A 20,521-nucleotide genomic window follows, 5' to 3' on the forward strand; every position below is an offset into this window, starting at 1 on the left:
ACTCAATCAATTCAACCTACTTTGTGGCAGCCACAAGAAACAAAGTTTCTGGAGTAGAACAACTACTTTCAAGGTAAAGACTGCACAATTAAATAGGAAATAACACTTTCAAACCAGGAATGGAACATTTTTCAAATTTTGTTACATAGTGTTATGAGGCCAATCAGAAGGTGCAAACATGATGTTGAAAATGCCTGATAATATTTTATTTCTTACCCACCTCACCACAAGGTGGGTTACAGCATAATGAAAACATAAACATTGAAAATATTCTATAAATACACACATTAAAATGCATGTCTATAAATATTAAAATGTATTTTTTTATAAAATACATAGAACAGTTTGTGGAACCTAGGCAACACTTAGTGGATCCTCACAGATCCCTATTTAAGCAGGGAGTCAACATTGAGGCGTTACAAACAAATGAATCCTTGCAGGCAAATACAACACTTTTTTTGGCTTCATGTTTCCTTCGGGAGATCTCATATAAAGGTGCTTGAAACAAGCAATTTTCTTGCACATGTAACCTGGCTACAGGAAAATTGCATTTGCTACCAATACTTCCTGCTGCGTAAACCTAGACAAGCCACGGCTGGCAGCAAGCCTTTGCTGTATCTGTGGCAAAATCCTGCATGGATTTCTGAGATAGTTACGGTAGAGGTGAGTTTTTCTACAGGAAAGTAATAATAATAATAATAAACTTTATTTATACCCCGCCAACATCTCCCTGCGGGGACTCGGGGCAGCTCATGTTGTTACAAAAGTAACAACACAAATACATTAGCACAATGTACAAAGGTTAAAACACAATAAGGTAATAAAACAAAAGTTAACATCAGCACTTTTAATCTTGTACCCATTACTCTGGCCCGGCCCAGTTCTATTGTGTTTTAGCGTATTGTTATTGCTTGTGGTTTATACTGTTTTAATTCTTTTAATTTGCCTTTGTTTTGTATTGTTATATTGTGTGTTGAGGCCTTGGCCTTTGTAAGCCGCATCGAGTCCTTCGGGAGATGCTAGCGGGGTACAAATACAGTTTAATAATAATAATAATAATAATAATTTTGTGAGGACAAGATAAGCAACAAGCAGAAATTTGGAGTAGCTTCTGTTGAGAATGGTCAGGAAATAAAATGGGGAAACACATACCTATTATTTTTTTCCCTCCCTCTGATGTATTGCAATGGATTTAATACAGAGGGAGGTGATGTTTTAATGATCAGGTTTGTATTTAATGACCAGGTTTTCTTTCCTTCCTTCCATGTAATAGAAGGGCTGCCTGTTGGGGCCGTGTTTTTGAAAACGGGTGGGTTGCACATCCACTGAGCGAGATGCCATCACCATGGAAACAGGGACCGGTTCACCATGCGCAATGCTGCACAACAGAGATGCTTCCAGTCCAACCGTCAGCCTGCCTCTGGAGATGTTCCCTGATTTGAAACCCGCAGCCGTAATGTGCTGGAATGACAAAGAAGGCACTTTCTCTTCTACGGGAAGCAGTGCTGTCAAGAGCGCAGCCACAGACCCCGCTCAATTCTTACAACAATGCCCATGTTATAAATAGCCATGCGGCTCCTCCATTCAGTATCGTATGTTTTAAGTAGGGTAATCTCACGACAGCAACTCGCCATCTACTTTGGAAGCTTTGCATAATTTTGGATTAGATTCCTCCGTGTAGAATGCAGAGCCAAGATGTTTCCTTGTGTGAAAGCAGTTCAAGAGTTCTGCCCCAGCATCTTCTGTACATCTGCAAGGGATGAGCCTGTATCACAAAAACATGAACCAGCATATGCTATGAAACAAAAACCATTTCAGTCTCACTATTCTTGCTATAGCACGTGTCTTTCTTACTGCAGATTATCCCCATTGACTTTTTCTCCCTAGTAGCCTTTCCTCAATATACTCATAATCATTTTTTTCCTGATTATCTAGACACCTGATACAAAAGCTGTGTGCTAGGTATGTATTTAAAAGGCATTACAGTGCTCAAGTATTTTGTGCCCATATTAATATAGTGATACTAGCTGTGCCCGGCCACGCGTTGCTGTGGCAAAGTGGTGGTGGTATTGGTTAAAAATGGTTGTGTAATTTTTATTTGACGTTATTTGTATTTTTTAATTAATTTTATTGTAAGTTATCTTTTTATTTATTATATTTTATTATTTTCTTGTATTATTTTTAGTTATTTTCTGTTATTATAGTATTTTATTGTATTAATCTTTTAGTGTTTTTAATTATTTTTTAGTGTTTATTATTATTTTTTATTGGGTTGCTAGGAGACCAAGTTGGAGGAGCTTAGTCTTCTAACTGGCAGCAATTGGATAAAAGCAATTATTCCTCTCCCTCTAATTAGGACTTTATTTTTCTTTTCTTTTTGCTGTATCAACCTAGAGCCGTGGATGATGGGTTGTGTTGTTAAATTTCGAGGTTGGGGGGCCTGTAGTTTTGTTGTTTTGTCGGTCGCCGTGATGCCATCACTCTTTTATATATATAGATTTATTCATTTTTTTTGTTCGTTCACTCGCTTCCGACTCTTTGTTACCTCATGGACCAGTCCACGCCAGAGTTCCCTGTCGGCCATCGCCACTCCCAGTTCCTTCCAGGTCAAGCCAGTCCCTTCAAGGATACTGTCCATCCATCTCACCCTTGGTCGGCCTCTCTTCCTTTTTCCTTCCATTTTCCCCAGCATCATTCTCTTCTCCAAGCTTTCCTGTCTCCTCATGATGTGGCCAAAGTCCTTCATCTTTGCCTCCAATATCCTTCCCTCCAGTGAGCAGCCATTGGGCATTATTTCCTGGACTATGGATTGGTTGGATCTTCTTGCGGTCCAAAGCACTCTCAGCATTTTCTCCAACAGCACAGTTCAAAAGCATCTATCTTCCTTCGCTCAGCCTTCCTTATGGTCCAGCTCTCACACCCATAGGTTACTACGAGGTATATGACTGCAGACCTCTGTTGCCAGTGTGTTGTCTTTGCTCTTCACTATTTTATCGAATTTGGTCCTTGCTCTCCTCCCAAGAAGTAGACGTCTTCTGATTTCCTGGATCTGCAATGATCTTCACGCCTAAAAATATAAAGTCTGTCACTGCCTCCACGTTTTCTCCCTCTATTTGCCAGTTATCAATCAGTCTGGTTGCCATCATCTTGGTTTTTTTATGTTTAACTGAAACCCAGCTTTTGCACTTTCTTCTTTCACCTTGGTGAGAAGGCTCCTCAGTTCCTCGCTTTTAACCATCAGAGTGGTATCATCTGCATATCTAAGGTTGTTAATGTTTCTTCCAGCAATTTTAACTCCAGCCTTGGATTCATCAAGCCACGCATGCCACAATTTATTCATATTGGTATGATAAAACCACACAGAAATACAAATCAGACGCATGCCAACTGGTTAAAACTACAGTAGAGTCTCACTTATCCAACATAAACGGGCCGGCAGAATGTTGGATAAGCGAATATGTTGGATAATAAGGAGGGATTAAGGAAAAGCCTATTAAACATCAAATTAGGTTATGATTTTACAAATTAAGCACCAAAACATCATGTTATACAACAAATTTGACAGAAAAAGTAGTTCAATACACAGTAATGCTTTGCAGTAATTACTGTATTTACAAATTTAGCACCAAAATATCACGATTGAAAACATTGACTACAAAAATGCATTGGATAATTCAGAATGTTGGATAAGCGAGTGTTGGATAAGTGAGACTCTACTGTACATGGACAAAGACACAGCTGTGTTCATCTGGAAGAGCAGTATGAAAATGGATCTCCTTAGAGACTGGGAGAAACCTGTTGGTAGCATAAGCTTTGAGACTTTGGAAGTAGGCTTACCGTATATACTCGAGTATAAGCCAACCCGAATATAAGCCGAGGCACCTAATTTTACCACAAAAACTGGGAAAACTTATTGACTCGAGTATAAGACGAGGGTGGGAAATACAGCAGCTACGGGTCGATTTCAAAAATAAAATGGATATTAATAAAATTGTATTATTTGAGGCATCAGTAGGTTAAATTGTAAAATTGTAATTTACAATAATAGTAATACTTCAATAAGATAAGACCGTCCAACTCTGAATACCTATATACTCAAGTATAAGCTGATCTGAATAGAAGCCAGCCAGGACCCTCACTCAAGTATAAGCCGAGGGGAGCTTTTTCAGCCCTAAAAAAGGGCTGAAAAACTAGGCTTATACTCAAGTATATACAGTAATCTAAGATCAAGCCACTATTGTCTTTCATGGTGTCCCTAAGGTGCTCCAAGATCCCTTTGCATACCAGCATAACATTCTCATTGAGGCAAAAGCTCTCTACGTGGCAATGAAAGACCATCAAAGTGTGAGGCAAGCTTGGTAGAAAGGTTATTGGAGGTGCTCAGAGCTGTCCACTTGTCCTAAATAGGCTTCCATGTGAATAGTTCAGAAACAGACCCCAAGTGTGGCAGAACACAAGCTCCTGAGATTGCAATTTAGCTTTTGATTTCAGGCAGGGATAGGATTTGAGAGCCGAATGGGTAAACATTGTGCATGTCTTCAAGACGCTTGTTACACTTAGGGATTTTATAGGGTTTTCTTAGGCGTGGAATATGTGGCATATACAATCTAGAATCTCCCTAAAACCCTACAGATCATGCTCTTCCGCTGCTGTGTTTGAAGCTAGAACCAGACACGATTAGGCTTGTTGGGATTGTTGGGCAGCATTTCGGCTTCTTGGGTGGCTTCCTTCTTCATGCTCACAAAACAAAACAAAACAAGACCTGGCATGCAAATCCCAACAGGAACTCCTGTCCCATTGCTTTATAAGCAGTTGCTTCTCAACTGGTGCTATAAGGAGCTGTAAGATCCCTTTAAATACAAGGACTACCTGGTGAGAAACAAGAGGATATCGGGAGTAAAGTATTCTTCTGTACTTTACTCAGACAACAGAGGAGCAATGAATGCTTCCTTGGGTCATAAAGCTTGGAAATAACAGTCCGTTCTGCTGAATGGCACCCATGGGCGACAAAATCTCACCTTGGCAATCCATGCTGTAGCCTGGGGATAATTATCATCAGCCTAAATCTTGGCATACATCTTTCAAAGGGTTGCATAGTAAGCCACTGCCTTAAATTTTCTGGAAGGGCTGGTTTCAATGGACCATTGCCTAGAGTAGCTTTGGGCTGTTCTATTTATTTATTATTTATTAGCAACATTTATATCCCTCCCTTCTCACCCCAAAGGGGACTCAGGGCGGCTTACAAGTTACCGTATATACTCGAGTATAAGCTGACCCGAATATAAGCTGAGGCACCTAATTTTACCACAAAAAAACTGGGAAAACATTGACTCCAGTATAAGCCGAGGGGGGTAAATTTCAGAAATAAAAATAGATACCAATAAAATTACATTAATTGAGGCATCAGTAGGTTAAATGTTTATGAATATTTACATAAAGCTCAAATTTAAGATAAGGCTGTCCAACTCTGATCAAATCATTCTCATCTTCTTCAATGTAAATGTGCTTATGTATCCTTTTAATAATAATAGAGTAAAATAATACATGTAATAATAATAATAATTACAGGAAAATAATACATGTAATAATAAACAGAGTAAAATAATAAATGCAATAATAATACTAAGATAATAATAATAATAATAATAAATTTATTCTTATATCCCGCCCCATCTCCCCGAGGGGACTCGGGGTGGCTCACAACAATAATAAAAACAGTGACAAATTACACATTGTAAAATCAAACATGAAAAGCAGTCATACAATCAATACATACATCACATGTTAAAAACAAGGAGATAAAACAGTTCTAGGCCGAAATAGAGGGCTTCTGTAGCTTCGTGGCAGAAGTACTCAGCAAGGTATCAATAATCATGGCAGAACACTCTCTAATTAAATTAAATGGGCAGACAAATCAACCCCCAAAAATTAGTCGTCGAAGGCCCTCTGGAAAAGCCAGGTTTTAAGGCTTTTTCGAAAGGCAAGGAGGGTGGGGGCCTGTCTAATCTCCCTCGGGAGTGAGTTTCAGAGGCGGGGGGCCACAGCGGAGAAGGCCCTCTCTCTCGTCCCCACCAGCCGCAACTGCAAAGGTGGTGGGAGCGAGAGGAGGGCCTCCCCTGAAGAGCAAAGAGATCGTGCAGGTTCATAGGGGGAGATGCGGTCTCTAAGGTAGCTGGGTCCCAAACCGTTCAAAGTGAAATAATAAATATAATAATAATAATAGAGTAAAATAAATGTAATAGTAGCAACAATAGAGAAAAATAATACATGTAATAATACCAATAATAATAGAGAAAAATAATAAATGTACCATATATTCTCGAGTATAGGCTGACCCAAATATAAGCCAACCAGGACCCTCACCCAAGTATAAGCCGAGGGGGGCTTTTTCAGTCTTAAAAAAAGGGCTGAAAAACTAGGCTTATACTCGAGTATATACAGAATATGTACATACAACATATTATATTATTAGTATAAGCATTATATATTATTATATTGTACTATACCACTATACTGCAATATTATTAGTAATATTACATGTAATATAAATCTACAATTATAATAGTGTCTTATTATATTGTATTATATTATAATATTATCATTAATATTATGTGTATATACAAGATATAAGCCGGCTCCAGAATTGGACACGACTGGACTTCATGTCAGGGGAAACTTCCACCTTTACCTAGTGTGAGCACTGTGCCTTCCTTTCTACGTATGCTTGTGATTTGGTCCACAAGAGGCTTGGACTTTTTTCTTTTCTTTCCCCAGGAATCCATTCTTTGAGCCCCTTCCATTTGTAGAAAACCCAGAAAGCTTTTTTTTTTTGTGGTCTGCTGCCTCTGTTAAATGTTTTGCGCAGTCCACTAGGTGGCAGGGAAAGCCGTCGAATTGGCAACGCGAAGGAACCATCGGCAGAAGAGGGATCCCTTGCTGGGTGTCTTCTATCTCAAAAAGTGTTGCTTAAGGCAACCTAACTCACAGGAAATGTGAATGAGGTCAGCATCCAAAAATACAGGGATGTGAGGGCAATCGTGGTGATATCTGCAGGTTGTGTAGGCTTGTAGCAATGCATTACGAAGGAGACAGATACAGTAGAGTCTCGCTTATCCAACACTCTGGATTATCCAATGCAGTCTGCCTTTAAGTAGACAATGTTTTTGTAGTCAATGTTTTCATTTCATTGCAATATTTTGGTGCTAAATTCATAAATACAGTAATTGTTACATAACATTACCATGTATTGAATTGCTTTTTATAATAATAGTAATTGCAGGTGGTCCCGATGGTGATCGGCGCATTGGGTGCCGTGCCAAAAGATCTCAGCCGGCATTTGGAAACAATAGACATTGACAAAATCACGATCTGCCAACTGCAAAAGGCCACCCTACTGGGATCTGCACGCATCATCCGAAAATACATCACACAGTCCTAGACACTTGGGAAGTGTTCGACTTGTGGTTTTGTGATACGAAATCCAGCATATCTATCTTGTTTGCTGTGTCATAATAAAATAATAATAATACATCACACAGTCTTGTTTGCTGTGTCATACAATATATATCTTGTTTGCTATGTCATACAATATAATAATAATAATAATAATAATAATAATAATAATAATAATAATAATAATAATTCATTTTTGTATGCTGCCTCCATCTCCCCAGCAGGGGACTTGGGGCGGCTCACACGGGGAAAAAGCCCAATATAATCACATAAAATCATAAAATAACAATTTAGACATCAGACAACACAATTTAAAAACAATTTAAACAAGTCATAGTTATAATCAACATAGTTAAAATGTTAAACAATCATCCAGGCATTAAAGGTCCAATATAGGATAACATCTGGGCGATAATCAAAACTGATTTAGGGAGTGTCTATTACAAATAGGACATACATCAAATAGATACAACAGGTAGGGAAGATAAATCTCAACGGGAATCAAATTAAAAATTAAGCAGGGCAAGTTTCAGTGTAGATATGGACCAGGTTATAACGGACTTGTCTACTCAAAAGCACAACAGAAGAGCCATGTTTTTAATTTTTGTGTTGATTTGTTGTAAAACATGATGTTTTGGTACTTAATTTGTAAAATCATAACATAATTTGACATTTAATAGGCTTTTCCTTAATCCCTCCTTATTAGCCAACATTTTCGCTAATCCAGCATTCTACTGGCTCGTTTATGTTGGATAAGTGAGACTCTACTGTATGTCAGCATTCAAGCACAGAACCGTAAGACACTAAGTAACACGATTTTTGTCCCAGAGTTATAAATGTCATTTCCTAATTGGTTCCATGATCAAAACATGCGAAAAGTTATTAAATTGCAGAAAAGTCTTTGCGAGAGGAATATCCTGCAGCACATTTGGCAATAGTTTTTCAATGACTGTCTTATCATAGAGTCTCAGCCAATGCAACAGTGTCTGTGGCAGCCACAAAAATGAAGTTTCTGGAGTAGAACAACTACCATATATACTCGAGTATAAGCCAACCCGAATATAAATCGAGGCACCTAATTTTACCACAAAAAAACTGGGAAAACATTGACTCCAGTATAAGCCGAGGGTGGTAAATTTCAGAAATAAAAATAGATACAGTAGAGTCTCACTTATCCAAGCTAAACGGGCCGGCAGAAGCTTGGATAAGCGAATATCTTGGATAATAAGGAGGGATTAAGGAAAAGTCTATTAAACATCAAATTAGGTTATGATTTTACAAATTAAGCACCAAAACATCATGTTATACAACAAATTTGACAGAAAAAGTAGTTCAATACGCAATAATGTTATGTTGTAATTACTGTATTTATGAATTTAGCACCAAAATATCATGATATATTGAAAACATTGACTACAAAAATGGCTTGGATTATCCAGAGGCTTGGATAAGCGAGGCTTGGATAAGTGAGACTCTACTGTACCAATAAAATTACATGAATTGAGGCATCCATATGTTAAATGTTTTTGAATATTTACATAAAGCTAAAATTTACGATAAGACTGTCCAACTCTGATCAAATCATTATTCTCATCTTCTTCAATGTAAATGTGCTTATGTATCCTTTTAATAATAATAGAGTAAAATAGAGTAAAAAATACATGTAATAATAATAATAAATACGTGAAAATAATACAAGTAATAATAAATAGAGTAAAATAATAAATGCAATAATAATATCAGAGTGAAATAAATGTATTAGTAATAATAATAAAAATAGAGTAAAATAAATGTTATAGTAGCAACAATAATAGAGAGAAATAAAAATTTGTAATACCAATAATAATAGAGAAAAATAATAAATTGTACCATATATTCTCGAGTATAAGCTAAACCAAATATAAGCCAACCAGGACTGTCACCCGAGTATAAGCTGAGGAGGGCTTTTTCAGTCTTAAAAAGAGGGCTGAAAAACTAGGCTTATACTCGAATATATACAGTACTTTCAAAGTAAGGGCCGCACAATTAAACAGAAAATAACACTTTCAAACCAGGAACAGAACATTTTCCAAATTTTTGTTACGTACGTATTATGTCCCATTACACGTCATGTTTCTGCCCAAAGTACCGCTTGAACATTGCACTCCGTAAGAGCTTCTAAGAAAAGTAGATTGCAATCCACAAAAGCTTGGCCGAATACAAATCAGTGATACAGATTCTATAAAGAGAGGAAGGCTTGCGCCACTTTTAAGACCAACCGCCTTAGCTTTGCATCTGTTTTAATCCTGCATCTATTTTAATTTCAACCCTCTTCTAAAGGCTGAGGAAAGAGTGGGATATTAATAAATGTAATAATAAACAGCTCAGGCAAAAATAAATCCATCAGTCATACAGCGCTTGCAAGACTCCTCTCTACGTCTTTGCCTTAAAGGTGTCAACACACACCCTTCCCTTCCCCTGATGTGTTATTTTATTAAATATCAGTTAACACGGGGCATTAATGCTACTTATTGGGAGCCTGTGAACGTTGTACAATGTACACAAAGTGGGCACCTATGCTACTAGTCCCTTCTTATAAGGGGATCCCTTACTTGAGAGTTGGACTCAACTAAACTTCTATATCGATCTGTAAGGAGAGGCGGGTAATAAATATGATACATGATGATTACTACTGACTGCTGTGTTTCACATAAATTACATTATGTAACAACATTTGTAAAAGGTCTGTTCCTGGTTTGAAAGTGTTATTTCCTGTGTAATTGTGCAGTTCTTAGTTTGAACATACAGTAGAGTCTCACTTATCCAACACTCAATTATCCAACATTCTGGATTATCCAACACATTTTTGTAGTCAATGTTTTCAATACATCATGATATTTTGGTGCTAAATTTGTAAATACAGTAATTACTACATAGCATTACTGCATATTGAACTACTTTTTTGTCAAATTTGTTGTATAACACAATGTTTTGGTGCTTAATTTGTAAAATCATAACCTAATTTGATGTTTAATAGGCTTTTCCTTAACCTCTCCTTATTATCCAACATTTATTATTATTCAAACTTATATCATAGGCATATGTATATCTCAGTTATTATGGCTGGCTGGCCTTCTGTCGGGAGGGCTTTGAGGGTGCTTTTACCGCATGAAGGCAGAATAAAGGGGGTTGGACTGGATGCCCTTTAGAGGTCCCTTCAAACTGTAGTATTATTCTATATATATCATATACATATGTATATCTCAATTATTATGGCTGGCTGGCCTTCTGTCGGGAGGGCTTTGATGGTGCTTTTCCTGCCCTTTGGATGCCCCAACTGTAATATTCTATATATATCATAGGCATATGTATATCTCAATTATTATGGCTGGCTGGCCTTCTGTCAGGAGGGCTTTGATGGTGCTTTTCCTGCCCTTTGGATGCCCCAACTGTAATATTCTATATATATCATAGGCATATGTACATCTCAATTATTATGGCTGGCTGGCCTTCTGTCGGGAGGGCTTTGATAGTGCTTTTCCTGCCCTTTGGAGTCCCCCAACTGTAATATTCTATATATATCATAGGCATATGTACATCTCAATTATTATAGCTGGCTGGCCTTCTGTCGGGAGGGCTTTGATGGTGCTTTTCCTGCCCTTTGGAGGCCCCAACTGCAATGTTCTATATATATCATAGGCATATGTATATCTCAATTATTATGGCTGGCTGGCCTTCTGTCGGGAGGGCTTTGATAGTGCTTTTCCTACCCTTTGGAGGCCCCAATTGTAACATTCTATATATATATCATAGGCATATGTATATCTCAATTATTATGGCTGGCTGGCCATCTGTCGGGAGGGCTTTGATGGTGCTTTTCCTGCACAAAGGCAGAATAAAAGGGGGCTGGCCTGGATGCCCTTTGGAGGCCCCTTCCAACTGTAGTATTCTATATATATCACAGGTATATGTATATCTCAATTATTATGGCTGGCTGGCCTTCTGTCGGGAGGGCTTTGATGGTGCTTTTCCTGCCCTTTGGAGGCTCCAACTGTAATATTCTATATGTATATCTCAATTATTATGGCTGGCTGGCCTTCTGTCGGGAGGGCTTTGATGGTGCTTTTACTGCTCTTTGGAGTCCCCAACTGTAACATTCTATATATATATCTCAATTATTATGGCTGGCTGGCCTTCTGTCGGGAGGGCTTTGAGGGTGCTTTTACTGCTCTTTGGAGTCCCCAACTGTAACATTCTATATATATTTCTCAATTATTATGGCTGGCTGGCCTTCTGTCGGGAGGGCTTTGAGGGTGCTTTTACTGCTCTTTGGAGTCCCCAACTGTAACATTCTATATATATATCTCAATTATTATGGCTGGCTGGCCTTCTGTCGGGAGGGCTTTGAGGGTGCTTTTACTGCTCTTTGGAGTCCCCAACTGTAACATTCTATATATATTTCTCAATTATTATGGCTGGCTGGCCTTCTGTCGGGAGGGCTTTGAGGGTGCTTTTACTGCTCTTTGGAGTCCCCAACTGTAACATTCTATATATATATCTCAATTATTATGGCTGGCTGGCCTTCTGTCGGGAGGGCTTTGAGGGTGCTTTTCCCGCATGAAGGCGGAATAAAGGGGGTTGGACTGGATGCCCTTTAGAGGCCCCTTCCAACTTCAGCCATTGGGGCTTCATTGTGTGAAGGATAAACTCACGTGGCGAAGGGAGTCGAAGCCTACAAAATCTCCTCGCCGAGGCTTTCCCTTGAGCATGTGCAGAGCGTCCTTCAGCGCGTTCATCTCTCCCTCAGAGGGGAAAAAAGTGCCTCCTTCCCGCGCCTATCCTTCACGCATGCGCAGCTTCCCCCAGTCAGCTTGCCTTCATCCCCCGCGCATGCGCAGCTCCCCCAGTCCTCTTTCCCCCTTCAACCTCCCGCGCATGCGCAGCGGCATTCCCCTGCTCCCTTTCCCTCAAATTCTCCCCCCCCCCCTCCCACCCCTCGCGCCAGCAGCATCCGGGTCCTTCCGTGCGGTGCAGCAGGTCGGTAGGCGGGAAATGGCGACGGGCCGCTGCCGGGGCTGCTGCTGAGCGGCGGTCAGTCCCGGCCGCTGGGAAGCCGGAGAAGGAAAAGACGGACAGGAAGGAAGGGAAACGGAAGGAAGGGAGGCGAGAAGAAAGGAAGGAAGGGAGCGAGGAAGAAGACGAAGGGCTTCCAGGGACGCCCTTCCCTCAGAAGCCTCCCTCTCGCGCCCCTCAGGTAAATTGAAGGCCGCTCTCTTCGGAGGACTAGGCCTCACTCAGTTTGGGGGAGGGGAAGAAGAAAGGGGAGGCGAGCAAGGGGGCCTCTGAGCACGTGCAGAGCGCCCAGGCAGCCCTTCGGGGCTGGAATAACCCAGGCCTCGCGCGTCCTCATCTATCTTACTCTACGTTATGTATCAGGCCTGAGCAAACTTGGGCCCTCCAGGTGTTTTGGACTTCAACTCCCACAATTCCTAACAGCCGGTAGGCTGTTAGGAATTGTGGGAGTTGAAGTCCAAAACACCTGGAGGGCCCAAGTTTGCCCAGGCCTGTTATAGTATTTTACATACAGTCGAGTCTCACTTATCCAAGATAAACGGGCCGGCAGAACATTGGATAAGCGAAAACCTTGGTTAATAAGGAGGGATTAAGAAAAAAAGCCTATTAAACATAAAATTATTATTTATTATTTCCATTATTTCTATCCCGCGCTTCTCACCCAATACACAACAATACAAAAGAATAAAACACAAGTACAGTAGAGTCTCGCTTATCCAAGCTTCTGGATTATCCAAGCCATTTTTGTAGTCAATGTTTTCAATATACAGTGGAGTCTCACTTATCCAACATAAACGGGCTGGCAGAATGTTGGATAAGCGAATATGTTGGATAATAAGGAGAGATTAAGGAAAAGCCTATTAAACATCAAATTAGGTTATGATTTTACAAATTAAGCACCAAAACATCATGTTATACAACAAGTTTGACAGAAAAAGTAGTTCAATACGCAGTAATGTTATGTTGTAATTACTGTATTTGTGAATTTAGCACCAAAATATCACGATTTATTGAAAACATTGACTACAAAAATGCGTTGGATAATCCAGAATGTTGGATAAGTGAGACTCTACTGTATCGTGAAAATTTGATGCTAAATTCATAAATACAGTAGTTATGACATAACATTACTGAGTATTGAACTACTTTTTCTTCAAATTTGTTGTAAAACATGATGTTTTGATGCTTAATTTGTAAAATCATAACCTAATTTGATGTTTAATAGGCTTTTCCTTAATCCCTCATTATTCAAGATATTCGCTTATCCAAGCTTCTGCCGGCCCGTTTAGCTTGGATAAGTGAGACTCTACTGTAATTAAATACAGATTTAAAATACAAAATACTTGAGCCATTCATCCACAAAACATTGTACATAATCCTTAGTCCAGACCGAGTCGAAGCCAACGAAACTTATTCTTTGAATGCTTGCTCGCATAGCCAGGTCTTCACTTTCTTTCTAAAATTCAGAAGGGATGGAGCCTGCCAGATGTCACTAGGGAGGGAGTTCCACAGCCGAGGAGCCACCACTGAGAAGGCCCTTACATTATGATTTTACAAATTAAGCACCAAAACATTATGTTTTACAAGAAATTGACAGAAAAAGCAGTTCAATGTACAGTAATGTTATGTAGTAATTACTGTATTTACGAATTTAGCACCAAAACATTGCAACATTTACTACAAAAACAATGACTACTAAAAGGCAGACTGCCTTGGATAATACAGAACCTTGGATAAGTGAAGCTTGGATAAGTGAGACTCTACTGTATATGTAATACAGGCCTCTTATATTTTCTGATATATATTATGGTATACTGCATATACTATAATATATACTATATTATAGTATACCAATACAGGCCTTGCTCATCCTTTTATATCTTACTATACACTATGTATTATAATAGTATATGTGATAAAGGCCTCGCATGTTCTCTTATATTTCACAATACATTATATATTATAGTATACTGCATATACTATGATATGTAATATATTGTAGTATAGTAATACAGGCCTCGCCCGTCCTCTAATATCTTACTCTACATTATATAATACTTTATAGTATATTTTGTATATCTAATACAGGCCTCGCTGGTCCTCTTATAGCTTACTCTACATTATATGTTATAGTATACTGCATATACTATGATATGTAATATATTATAGTATCGTAATACAGGCCTCACTTGTCCTCATATCTTATGATACATTATATAATATATTATAGTATATAACATATATGCAATACAGGCCTCGCTTGTCCTCTTATAGCTTATAATAAAGGTAAGTTTACTCTTGTCATTAAGTACTAGCTGTGCCTGGCCACGCATTGCTGTGGCAAAGTGGTGGTGGTATTGATTAAAAATTGTTGTGTAATTTTTATTTGACGTTATTTGTATTTTTTAATTAATTTTATTGTAAGTTATCTTTTTATTTATTATATTTTATTTTCTTGTATTATTTTTAGTTATTTTCTGTTATTATAGTATTTTATTGTATTACTCTTTTAGTGTTTGTAATTATTTTTTAGTGTTTTTTATTATTTTTTATTGGGTTGCTAGGAGACCAAGTTAGAGGAGCTTAGCCTTCTAACTGGCAGCAATTGGATAAAAGAAATTATTGCTCTCCCTCTAATTAGGACTTTATTTTTCTTTTCTTTTTGTTGTATCAACCTAGAGGCATGGATGATGGGTTGTGTTGTCAAATTTCGAGGTTGGGGGGCCTGTAGTTTTGTTGTTTTGTCGGTCGCCGTGATGCCATCACTCTTTTATATATATAGATAGTCATGTCCGACTTTGGGTGTGTGTGCTCATCTCCATTTCTAAGCCGAATAGAGACACCTCCTAGGTCATGTGGCTGGCATAACTGCATGGAGCGCCGTTACCTTCTTGCCAAAGCGGTACCTATTGATCTACTAACATTTATTAATTTACTACATTTATATCCCGACCTTCTCACCCCAAAAGGGACTCAGAGCGGCTTACAAATAATATTTACATACAGTGTATTATATCACTAGCACAGCACAACACTAACACTATATACCACTATATACCACACCGCTATACTGTAATATTATCAGTAATATTACATGTAATAAATAATATATAATTAATATTGTTATATTGTATGATTATTAGCATTATATTGCATTACATTATAATCTTATCAATATTACATGTATATACAATATATTATTATTATTGTAAATGTTATTGTATTTTATATACTATATATATATATATATATATATATATATATATACACACACACACACATATATACACACATATACACATAATACTATATTAGCATAGCATGTTACTGGGGGGAGGGACCTCCAGCTGATGGCACAGAAGACAAGATGGAAATAGGGTTGTTGTGTGTCTTCCCAGCTTCCCCTCTTCGCTCTGGCCCCAGAGTATCATTTGCATTTTTTCGAACTGCTAAATTGGCAGAAGCTGGGGCTAACAACGGGAGCTCACCCTATCCGCAGTGATAATGTATATCTTACTATACATTATATAGTATATTATATATGTGGCAGGAGGGTTGAACTAGATGGCCCATGTGGTCTCTTCCAACTCTCTGATTCTATGAACATATTATAGTAGATTACGTATATGTACCTAATCCAGGCCTTGCTCATACTGTTACTTATTATGATACATTATCTATTATATTGTGTGTGTGTGTTTATGTAATTTTTTTAAATGTTCATTTTGTTTTTTTGAATTTGTTGTGTCTCGAGCCATCATAGAGGCGGGTAATAAGTAAAATATATTATTATTACTATAGTACCACATATGTGCTGCTGTCTTCCAGACCTGAGGAAAGGTGGAATACAAATGGAATAATAATAATATATTGTGTTGTCAAAGGCTTTCATTGACGGAATTACTGGGTGGTTGTGAGTTTTCTGGACTGTCTGGCCATGTTCCAGAAGCATTCTCTCTAGATGTTTCGCCCACATCTATGGCAGGCATCCTCAGAGGTCATGAGGTCTGCTGGAAACTAGGCAAGTTGCGTTAAAGCACTGAGCTGCTGACCGAAAGGTCCCAGGTTCAAGCCCCGGGAGTGGCGGGAGCGGCCGCTGTTAGCTCCAGCTCCTGGCAACCTAGCAGTTTGAAAACATGCCAATGTGAGTAGATCAATAGGTACCGCTCCGGCGGGAAGGTAACAGCGCTCCATGCAGTCATGCCGGCTACATGACCTTGGAGGTGTGTACGGACAACGCCGGCTCTTCGGCTTAGAAATGGAGATGAGCACCACACCCCCGAGTCAGACATGACTGGACTTAACGTCAGGGGAAACCTTTACCTTTTAATATGTTTAGGGTGGGAGAAAGAACTCCTGTTTGTTTGAGGCAAGTGTGAATGTTGCAATTGGCCAGCTAGATTAGCATTGAATCCACAAGCATGTGGACAATTGCTGGAACTCCTTGTTGGTGCCCCCTTCCTGTTGCACCTTCTCTGACCCCCCCCCCCCCCAAAATAGCTACAGCCCTAGTGAACCCCCATCTTGAGGGCCTGGCTGTAAAGTGGCATGTCCTTGATGCTCTGTTTTCTCCCTCATCCTGCAGACAAAACTCCTTAAATCATCTCAACTGTCCTATGGAACAGGAAGCTCCTGCAAGATGCTGTGGTTTCATAGCATCATATAGTTGGAAGAGTCATCAAGGGCTATCCGATCCAATACCCTTCTATCAGACAGGAAGACAAAAAACCCAAGCCCTCAACAGATGACTATTCAGCCTCTCCTTAAAAACCTCCAGAGAAGGAGACTTCACCAGACTGCTAGGCAGATTATTTCACTGCTAAACATCTCCTACCATCAGGAAGTTCTTCCTAATATTTAGGTGGAATTTCTTTTCCTTCAGTTTAAATCCGATTCTTTGTTGTGTCCCAGTCTGTTGAACAGCAGAAAAGATGCCCCTCCTCAATATGACCCCTTTTAAATATTTAATTGTGGCTCCCTGATTTGTACTTAAGCTTTACCATTCACAACATGACATATTTATTTGGGCATGGGAAGTTGGGGCTTCCATGAAATATATTGATATAGGAATTTGTATGCTTATGTATCTGTGCATGCAAGTCTGTGTGTATATATATGCGTCCTTAATCTCTGAATATGTTTCTCACTCATATATTTGAGGTGCCTCTAGCTGTATTTTAATACTGTTTTTCTTCAAGTCTAAGACGCACCTTTTCCCAAAAAACAGTGTGTGCCTTAGAATTACAGGTCATATATATATATATATATATATATACACACACACACATATACTTTTGGCTGTACTGAAATTATATTCAGTGACATCTTAGAATCAGAAATACAGCGTACATGTTGGGACTAGGGGTAAGGCAGTAGTGGTATTAAAGACATTTCTGGTGGCCAGGAGTAGGCATCATTTTCTGAGAAATTATTTCTGTGTGTATTTTAAGGGAAGAAAGTCTCTATAGTTTACACTGGTCTTTTGGAAAGGTGTCTGGGCCACCAATAATCTGTGCTCTTTTTTCACTGCATTCATGCAAAGGATAAAGCAGTAGTTTTCCTACCAAATATTGAGGGATGTTGATGATAATAATAATACTTTATTTATATCCTGCCCTATCTGAGAGAGTATTTAGTCAGGCTTCAGTAGTTAGCAATTTCTCAGGATGAAGTGACTATAAGCCATCAGTGCAGTGACATAGAACGTGTTTGAAGAAGTTTTGGGATGAGTGGGCCATGTTATTCAAACAACAGTTTGTGTGCAAATGTACACAAAAGCCCAATATTTCTGTACTGAAGATTCCTCTCAGAATACCTTTAATTGTACCAGCCACTTGAATGGATGCAGTTGTTTGTTTGTCAGTCATAATGTTTGACCTGTCCACGACTTACCTGGCGAAAATAGTAGCACATGATGTCTGCTGGATTCTACACTGATTCTGGATTTTCTTCAAATATAGGAGTTTGCAAATCTTGTTTATGGAGTAAATTCTTCTTTGATATAATATCAACAGTGAGTGTGGCCTTTTACACAGTCCGAGCTTGAACAAGTTGGAAGTGGAGGTTGAAAAGAGGATCAACAGGGATTGCAGGGGGGGTTGGGGGGTATAGCTTAAACTTGGTTAGAGGATTGACTGCAGTAGTGAATGGGATATCAGTTGTTGAAATAAAGTCATTGTGGAAAGGGCATGTTTTGAGACGGGATTCGAAGGAAGTGAGAGGAATGGCATCTTGTATTTTTATGCCAATGTTGTATCAATTTGAATGCTGTGTGTGTGTTGAGAGAGTTCCAAATCCATTTATGCATGCAAACTACTGCTTTGCTGCATTGAACGAGTAATCTAATGCTTTGCAGGTTAGTAGTTCATGGCAGCCTTATCTAGTATGATAGTCATCAAATGCTTACTAAATGTGGCAAAAAGGAAGCCGCGGAGTGATTCTGCTGCCTTAATGAGGATTGTATCTAGATGACGGAAGAATGAACACCCTTGAGCGTCACCATTCCTGCCTGTAATAAGCATTACTTAAATATAAACAAACTTTCCTCCAACACCCTCTCCTGAGTTACTAATACTACCTCAAGGAGTGGCTTTTTATAAATGTAGTCAGCATGTGTTTTCACATACTGGCTTGAGTTAGTTGGTGAAGATCAGCAATTCCTTACAGGCAGCTATTACGCAGGCACCCAACAAGTGATCAACCAGTGGGAATCTACTTGTTTTCTGCACAGGAGGCCCAGGGTTACTCCCACATCTTCAGTTAAAAGGATCCAAATGACTAGATCTCTGCTTTCCCATCAGGGTTCTGTCATTCAGAGAAGACATTCAGGCTTGGTGGACAATCTGTTCTAGCATAAGGCAACATGCCATCCCACACAGCCTCCCCTTGTGGGAAAGACGCAGGCCTCTCTTCACTTGAGAGGCAGGGGTTGTGCAGTCTTCTCCCAGATGTTGCTGCAAAGCAAGTCCAGCCAATGATGAGGAATGCTGGGAGTTACCGTTCAGTAACACTGGCAGGTTTCTACATTGCCCATATGAGTCCTGGAGCAAGCTGCAAGTTCTAGATGTGGATTCTGGCTGCCACAGTTCTTTTCTACTGGTCTCTCCTGTACCTTTTGACACTACAGCTTGGGCCAGGTTCCGTGTGTATGTACGTGGGTGGAGGAGGAGACTGCATTCCTGCTGTTTAAGAGCAAGCAGGCAGGAGCAGCACAAAACGCTCAAGTTTTTGATTCAGGTTTAGGGACTGTTCTAGAGACCGGCAGAAATAGGCTTTCCCACAGCACACCCCCCCCCCCCCCGGTAGTTTTTTGAACAGTGCTTTTCTGGCTGTCCTAAGGGAAACCTGTAATCCTTTTTTCTCCAGAGTGTCAGGAACTACTACTGTACTATATTTGTACCCAATTGCTACATATTTTTCCTATCCTGGGAACTTACTAGGGATTAGCACCAAGGCAGCGTTCTTGCACCAACCTTGTTTAACATCTTCACGAACAATGATCAGCCACAACCATCACTCACAAAGAGCTTTATATATGCTGATGACCTTGGCCTAACAACACAAGCCAAAGATTTTGAAACAGTTGAAAACCAACTCACTAATGCCTTAAAAGATCTCTCCAGCTATTACAAAGAGAACCACCTGAAGCCTAACCCTGCCAAGACACAAGTGTGCTTTCCACCTACGTAACCATGAAGCCAACAGGAAACTGAAAGTTACTTGGGAAGGCCAAGACAAGACTTCTTTCTTTCTCCCACCCTGGACTTTCCGCAGATATATAAACCCCACTTGACTAGTTTCCAACCTCTAACAATGACTGCCATAAATGAAGGCAAAACATCAGGACAGAATGCTTCTGGAACATGGCCATACAGCCCAGAAAGCTCACAGCAACCCACTTTTCTTTACCGTATTACACAAATGTAATGTGCACCTCAATGTTGGCATAGTCATTTGGCAAAAAAAGGTGTGGCTGAGATTGATGAAAGACCTTAAAATGACAAGATTTTTGCAATCT

General features: G+C 39.3%; 1 protein-coding gene and 1 long non-coding RNA gene across 2 annotated transcripts in view; one reads left to right on the forward strand and one right to left on the reverse strand.

Annotated features, from left to right (window-relative positions):
• Positions 1 to 184: 184 nt before the first annotated feature.
• Positions 185 to 12,334, reverse strand: LOC134293941 (uncharacterized). The gene is made up of 2 exons (XR_010000901.1): positions 12,144 to 12,334; positions 185 to 1,765 (listed from the first exon to the last, which is right to left on the reverse strand). It is a non-coding gene; the product is annotated as an uncharacterized LOC134293941 (long non-coding RNA).
• Positions 12,335 to 12,419: 85 nt separating this feature from the next.
• ctdspl2 (CTD small phosphatase like 2) overlaps positions 12,420 to 20,521 on the forward strand; it is a 33,186-nt gene continuing 25,084 nt past the window's right edge. Inside the window, exon 1 of the mRNA XM_003229073.4 lies at positions 12,420 to 12,685. The gene's annotated coding sequence lies outside the window, so the exon portion shown is untranslated. The remainder of the gene's footprint in view (positions 12,686 to 20,521) is intronic.

Source organism: Anolis carolinensis, unplaced genomic scaffold, assembly GCF_035594765.1.
Source record: "Anolis carolinensis isolate JA03-04 unplaced genomic scaffold, rAnoCar3.1.pri scaffold_11, whole genome shotgun sequence".
Lineage (NCBI taxonomy): Eukaryota > Metazoa > Chordata > Lepidosauria > Squamata > Dactyloidae > Anolis > Anolis carolinensis.